Source organism: Pteropus medius, unplaced genomic scaffold (genome assembly GCF_902729225.1).
Source record: "Pteropus medius unplaced genomic scaffold, Ma_sr-lr_union100, whole genome shotgun sequence".
Taxonomy (NCBI): domain Eukaryota; kingdom Metazoa; phylum Chordata; class Mammalia; order Chiroptera; family Pteropodidae; genus Pteropus; species Pteropus medius.
The window spans coordinates 2,387,108-2,394,024 of record NW_024344377.1 but is presented as its reverse complement, the minus strand read 5'-3'; the positions used below and the strand labels follow the sequence as shown (position 1 = coordinate 2,394,024).

General features: G+C 44.4%; 1 pseudogene; it reads right to left on the bottom strand.

The window, feature by feature from the left end:
* Positions 1-3,114: 3,114 nt before the first annotated feature.
* LOC120608921 (uncharacterized) lies at positions 3,115-3,230 on the bottom strand (annotated as a pseudogene).
* Between the last annotated feature and the right edge of the window lie 3,687 nt (positions 3,231-6,917).

Here is a 6,917-nt window from a genome sequence, read left to right as displayed (position 1 = left end):
CTACGAGAGTCTATGGTAAAGCATTCCCCTTTAAGTAAACTTTCTTTCTTCCTCTAAGACCTCGGGGAAAAATAACAATTCACAAAATTTTTTTCCCTACGTTATTTCTACATTGATGGTTTTTAGTGCCAAAAACCATTTGCTGTGTGCAAAATGCTGTGAAAGGCTCTGGTGCCTTATCTAGAAACTATCTGGCAGGCTGGTTGCTGCAGGATAAAAGGACTATTTTCCACTTAACTTCAAGAGTTGGCCCAGCCTATGTTACAGGAGATAAGAGCTGGGGACAATGGAACTCGCCACAGTTGGGGAAGTAAAGATAATGAAGACAGTCTCAGTAGCTTGCCCGGGCTCTTTCATGAAATACTAAAAGCCCAGGCATTTGACATACAAAGGTCAAAATTCCTTTTCCATATTCCATATCTACTATTTTGTCTGCATTCTTCGTCATTCCTATATCCCAAGCTTACATCTACCTGAGACTCCCTCACCTAGAACCACACCCTTTGCTCGGCTCACCCAGGCTGCCTTCATCCTTAAGCCCCCCTCAATGCTCTTAAAACTGAGAAACCTGGTTGGTAATGACCAGCATATGCCTTTGGGTGAGTCACTTTCACCCTCCGAGTTCCATCAATAAAACGGGTCCATCATCTCTGACCTTGAAGCGAATCATGAGGCCAGTATGGATAAGGAATGACACAATGCTCTGAAGACTCTAGAGTGACACAAATACAGAGTCACACCTCTTCCTCCAAACCCAGAGCACAAAATGTCGGGACCACCTACTTAACAAGTAGCCCAAGCTGGTGCTCCATTCCTTTCGGGGGGTGAGGAGAAGAAGACACTTGGCATTGAGTTTCTCTCTGTCATGTGATTTCATGAGTAAGGAAAAGTTATCAGAACACGGAAATACTCATGAGTGAACTGACAAAATGAACTATTTATAAAATTATGGAAAAAATACCATTGCATTATCATTTATATATAATGCTAAAACTGTGATTAAATTAGAACAGTTCCGATCACAGCCGTTGTCCCTGATGGGTAAGGAAATGGTAGAATAGGAACAGTTAACAATTAAAGAAAAGAATCTAGAATGTTGACAAATAGGCATGTTGGAAGCAGGAGCTATAAACAGCCAAGAAGGAAGAGAGTCCAGGAGGAAATAGAAATGGCCTCTTATATTTTTTTGCCAAAATGACCTTCACGTGATCTAACGCTGCGAAGGTCGCGCGTGAAGGGAAAGGTGCTGGTACAAGACAATTTTGTTAGAAAAAATTATACCTCAAATGCTCCAAGAATTGATACTCTTTGTTCATACTAACGAAATCAGCAGATTGCTGCACAGTGACCTATATTCTGCTTACTGTAACATAAAGTAGATCCACTCTTATAGTTTTTCGTGTCTTTGGGGGCTTTTTTGCATTATAGCAATTTCGGTCGTGGTTTTAAATGATTTTACTTTTTCCACAGCCAAGTATCCTCAGGTGCTGAGGCTCTGTACACACCTGCCCCGATTGCTTGGTGTGCCCTTCCAGAGAGAAGCCCTGACACATGTGTCATCAGAGTCCACCGAGAATGACGGAACAACCCACTGTGATTCGATTACAGGAAGCTTCACAGTGGGACCTGTAAGGACTCAATAAACAATCCTTTCTAATAACCTTTCTAACAACCTTTCTAACATAGAATATTGCCACGTGAAGGTGAAGATCTTTAAAGTTTTTTCAAGTTATTCTCTTGTTACAAGAAGAAAATAACTTATATCAGTGAGAAGAGAATGCTACACAAATAATATCATGGCTAGGGCTTTCTACGGCACGAGCACCTCACGAAATTGGGGGTGTCCCTGGAAAGCCTCCCTTTGAAGTCCAGGGTATCCAACAGTCTGATTTAGCACCACTGCTTCTGGAACCCAGCCACAGCCCCCAGGACCCACAGTGATGAGGAGCTAATGTCTGCAGCTCCAAAGATGCACATAACGCGTCAGGCAGGAGAAGATAAACTCGTGAGGCTAAACCTGGACCAAGGACACACGATGTCTCTGGAAGGATGCTGTGAGGAGAACGATGATGATTTTCAGCACTGGACCTTTCCAGGATGGTGTCTAACGTCTCCTCAGCTTAATTATTTTAAGGTCCTGAGTCGATTGCACGTAACGAATAACACCTGGCTATCAGGCCTGTCGCCGGGTGCTCTGGCAGCAGGAAAGCTTCGGTTACTCATCAGTCTTCTCCCTGGCACCCCAACACCCCCCATGGAACAGGAACAATGATGCTCCAAAGGGAGGGTGTGAGGCAGAGTTGCCAGGTCCATGCAGCTGAGTGTTAGAGCAGTGGTTAAGCTCGACGTGGTATGATTCCTCCAAGAGGTGGTGTCAGTCAGCCACAGGGGTCCTGCCCCCACACGCCACACCCTTGCCCCTGTCTTTGCTAACGCACGGCCGTAGGTGAAGAAGGTCAGCAATAATCCGAGGTGGCCTTCAAAAATAGTCAAGGCCGGCTGTTTGGTTTGGAACAGTCATTCCTTATCATTTGCTCATCCCCATCTTCTCGTTTCCTTTCAAGTGAAAACAATATTCATTCCCAAGTTCTTTTCACAAATGATTGAAGAGTAAAGGAGTCAGAGGAATGGAGTCACGTGATATGCTTTAATAAAGAAACAAGTCACTGCCTCATAAGGTTTTGCCTTTTTCTACCAACCGCCATAGCGTTTGCTTTAAATACCTATAAATTTAAACTCCAAGATTATAAACCTTGAAAAGAAAAAAAAGAAACATGCAAGCCAAATATTTCTTTATCCTGGATATGGAATTCTATTGAATCAATTTTTATACTGTCAATGCTGGACGGGAGGAGAGAGATGATTGAATGCGATCAATTTCCATAAGGAGTCTGATGTCTGGAGACGGGGCATCATCTGCTCGAGTTTGTCTACAAATCTGGCTTTTAAACGAGAAAATGACACTTTTGTTCATTCAATTTTTATTGAATGGATGGCCAAAAATATGTCCTACAAAAGTGACAGGGTAATATCTGTGTTAGGTTGCAATGTGGTTGCAGCCTAGACTAGGAAAGAGACACCTGGGGTGTTATGGTCATGATTTTTTTTTTTTTTAATATACAGCACCTGGTCTTCCTAGGTGGTCTCCCGTCTAAGTACTAACCAGGCCTGACCCTGCTTAGCTTCCGAGATCAGACATCGGGCTTGTTCAGGGTGGCGCGGCCGTAGACCATGGACCATGGCCCCACTGGGGCGTGAACCCAGGAACTTCTGCGTGTAAAGCAGACGTGCTCACCGCTACACTATGGAACCACGTCCTCGGTCACGATTCTTAAAGGTGATGCCTCCCTGGGAGGCAGCAAGGGGGATTCAGGGGAAGAACTGCCAAAAACGCCTTCCAAGTCGAGAGAGCAGATGTCCGAAGGCCTAGCGGGGAGCCTAGAGCGCGATGCATTTTGAGAAGCGGAAATGTGCCAATGGTGGCGCGTGAGCGCAGAGTGCAAGGTGGAGAGGCCGGAGAGGCCGGCCACGAGGCAGGAGAGGGAAGCAGGGCCGTGCAAGCCCTGAGGACGGCGCTCATGACAGTGATTGGGCCAGGACAGCGGTCTAACCACGAGCGTTTCGGAAAAACCACTCTCGAAGCTCGTGGAGGAAGGAGTAGATGAGGGCAAGGAAACCACTTCAGAGGCCATCGCAATAATCCAGGCCAGGAATGGGGACCCGAGACAAGGTGGCTCCCGGGCTAGGCTGGGAGAGAAGAGATGGCAGAGAGAGGCAGAATTAACACAGATATTGATGACGAATTGATACCACTATGGAGTTCGGAGAAGCGAGGCGTCAGGGACCACCCCAGGTTTCTGGCTTCGGCTGCTGGATAAGCGGCACTTAAATCACTGAGAAAGGAATTGAGAAGAAGGTTAAGATTTCAAAGGGGGAACAAATTCTGCCTAGGTGAGGGGTTGGTATCCATCAGGTTTCAAGTGGCCATAGAACACTCAGATGGAGAATTCAAGAAGCGATCGTATAGAGGAAGCCGAAACACACAAGCACAGAGTCGTTCAGTGCACACCGCGCACAGCCATGCATAGCAGCCTTGCCCTTTAATGAAGTCTTATATTTGTACCTTCTTTCCTTTACCTAGAATGTCCCCAGTACTCCTCTTTGTCCCCTCTCTAAAACCCTTCTCCCAGCTCCTCCAGGTAAACTTATTTGCTTCTCTGCCCAGACTCCCTCAGTAGCTTGAACAGCCCCAATCGTCACACTTTCCACTCTCATGATCTGCTTACTTGTCTGTCCCACCCTTAACTGGAAGCACAGACATGTTCCATGCACTTTATTTTTTTTTTAAACCCCAAGTGCCCGGCACATAAATAATACTCATGAAATGGCTACAGAATGAGCAGGCTATTTTTTAAAGTAGGATTTATAACAAGCCTGGACAAATGCTCCCACAGCATCCCACATTAAGTGTTTTTGTATAAATAAAGGGTCGTTAAGGCAGACTCTATCACTGACGAACTTCAGAAGATTTTAGGAGTTGCTCACACTCATTTACTTATTCCACAAATATCTACTGAGAACCTACGATGCCCCAGGTGCTTTGCTAGGCTTGGGCATCCAGCAGAGAACAGAGCAAAGCCCAGCTCATTGAGTTTGCCCTCTGGGAAAAGGGGGTTGAGGAAGAGTTACACAATAAGCAAACAGACCGAAAGTCTTGTAGTATCTAAGACTGTAACAAGTACTAAGGAGAAAAAATAGGCCAGGTAAGGGGATGGGGAGAATGTCCAGGTGTCAGTGGGTAGGAGGGAGGGGGCTGCTATTTTAGAGGCAATGATCAGGGATGGCTTTAGAGACTGGAGTACCCATGAAATATATCGTAATGAAATTCATTATTAAAGAAATATTTTTGAGCACGATACCTGTGCTTAGTATTGCCAAATACTTTCTCTGCCCCCACGAAATAGCTTTGATTTCACCTGTCCAGCCACATCTGCAGGTGTGGACAGGCAGCCATTATGCTGCCTCTGCTGACACCTGAGGACTCTAAGGAGGACGGACTGAGGGTAGTTCTGGAAGGACCAACTCTACCGCAGCCCCGACTCCAGGTCTCAGCCTCCTGATTACTCATGGGAAGGAAGAGGACAGAGCACGTGGGACAGACTGGCTCCACGTTGTTTTCTGCTTTGAAACATATTATTGAGGGCATGAACTCAGGGGAGGGTCAGCGGCCCTCTAAGGCAATCTTAGGATGTTTCCTCATTTGTAACATGGAGATTTGAACACCAGTTCTGTGCCCGCCCCATCCTGGCCTGCAGAGAATAAAACGTTTTAAAGGTAGGCTATGAAGCAAGACACATCATCAGCATTGTTCCTTTTTCTCACAACAGGTGTGTGGAGGTTTCTTGTCCCCTCGCGGCATCCATACTTTTTGCCAATTCGACTCTCACATGCCCCATGCTCTTCGCACCTGAAAGGTGCTTCTCTTTTATGGCCTCACTTAATCCTTGCACCAGCCCAGGGAAGCAGGCCTAATTTACAGATTGGGAGTCAGAGACCCAGACACAGGGTATGACAGGTGATCAGTCAGCCCGTGACCAAGCGAAAATTCAAGTCAGGTTTTTCCATTCATTTTTCCCTCCACAGCTGCCTTTTCAGCGTGAACCACCCCTGCAGGCAAACGCAGAAAAATACACCACACTGGGTTTGTGTCTTCAAAGAAGGCTGTAAACATATCACTTTCCAGTTACCTTTGGTAATGCTACTCTCGTCGATGAGTTTGATTAAACTAATCCTATATGTAGATCTAAGCTGAAGTCTCAGCTTAACTTATCGATTTGGATAAAGGGCATTTTCAAGGCATAAAGACTCGCTTAATACAAAGCTCAATGCTGGTGAGTTCAAAAAAATATTTTCAGAAATCCAACTTTTCTGCATCTGATAAAACTCTAATTAGGCAGTAATTTGGACAGATAGGAGCCTGGCTTCTTCCCCTGACTGAATTCTGGTGCTAAGCGCTAGGGAATGATGCAAATGTGGTGAGTGGCTAGTAATTAAAGGATTTAATTAAGCATCGTCTGGGAACGTGTCTAGTAGCTCAGTGTGTATGTTGGCAGCTCCCAGCAGTAGGGTGGTTCCAGGCGGGGAGGCGAGCATTGTCGAAGGCAAAGGAACTGGTTATTTGGGGGAGATTTTTCTAGTCCGAGGGTAAAAGAAATACATGTTAACTATTGATGATACACATTTGGGGCAAGAGTTTCAATGAAAATGGTAAAGTCATGGGTTTCTAATTGTTTAACATCCTGTCATTTGCTGTCATGAACCCAACATCTAGCATCTGCGTTGGCAGATGGAGGACGAGAAGTCTCCCGTTCTCGCTACTTCTACACCTGAACACGTTGCAGGTGCTCAGGGAATGCTCAGGAATGAAGCAGGAAATGAGTAAATAAGCACTAAAAAGCACCTTTAAAAGCAACCAAACTATCACGTAATGTTGAGCCAAAAAAAAAAAAAAAAAACGGGATATGAAATCTATACGTAGTGTGATTCGATTGTGTAAATAAATACACGGAAAAAGAATCAAAGGGAATGTTAACGTTTGCTTCTGGAGGATGAGATCAAAGATTGTTTTTCCCTTTCCGATTCTCGACTTTTTTATATTTTTAAACTATATGTAAATAATATTATGTAATTTATATAATTATATGTTATGTATGTATGTATAATTATTATAAGTAATATAATTATATGTAATATAAATATTAAATATATTTATTTTAAAACTCATAAAAATAGAGTTGATATATATCAAAGAAAAAGAAAATGCTGCTTTTTTGATGAGGTACCAGACTCACAGTTGGATGAGACTTCGGGACGAGCCATTCATTTATTCAGTCAGTGAGTCAACAAACAGCTTACGG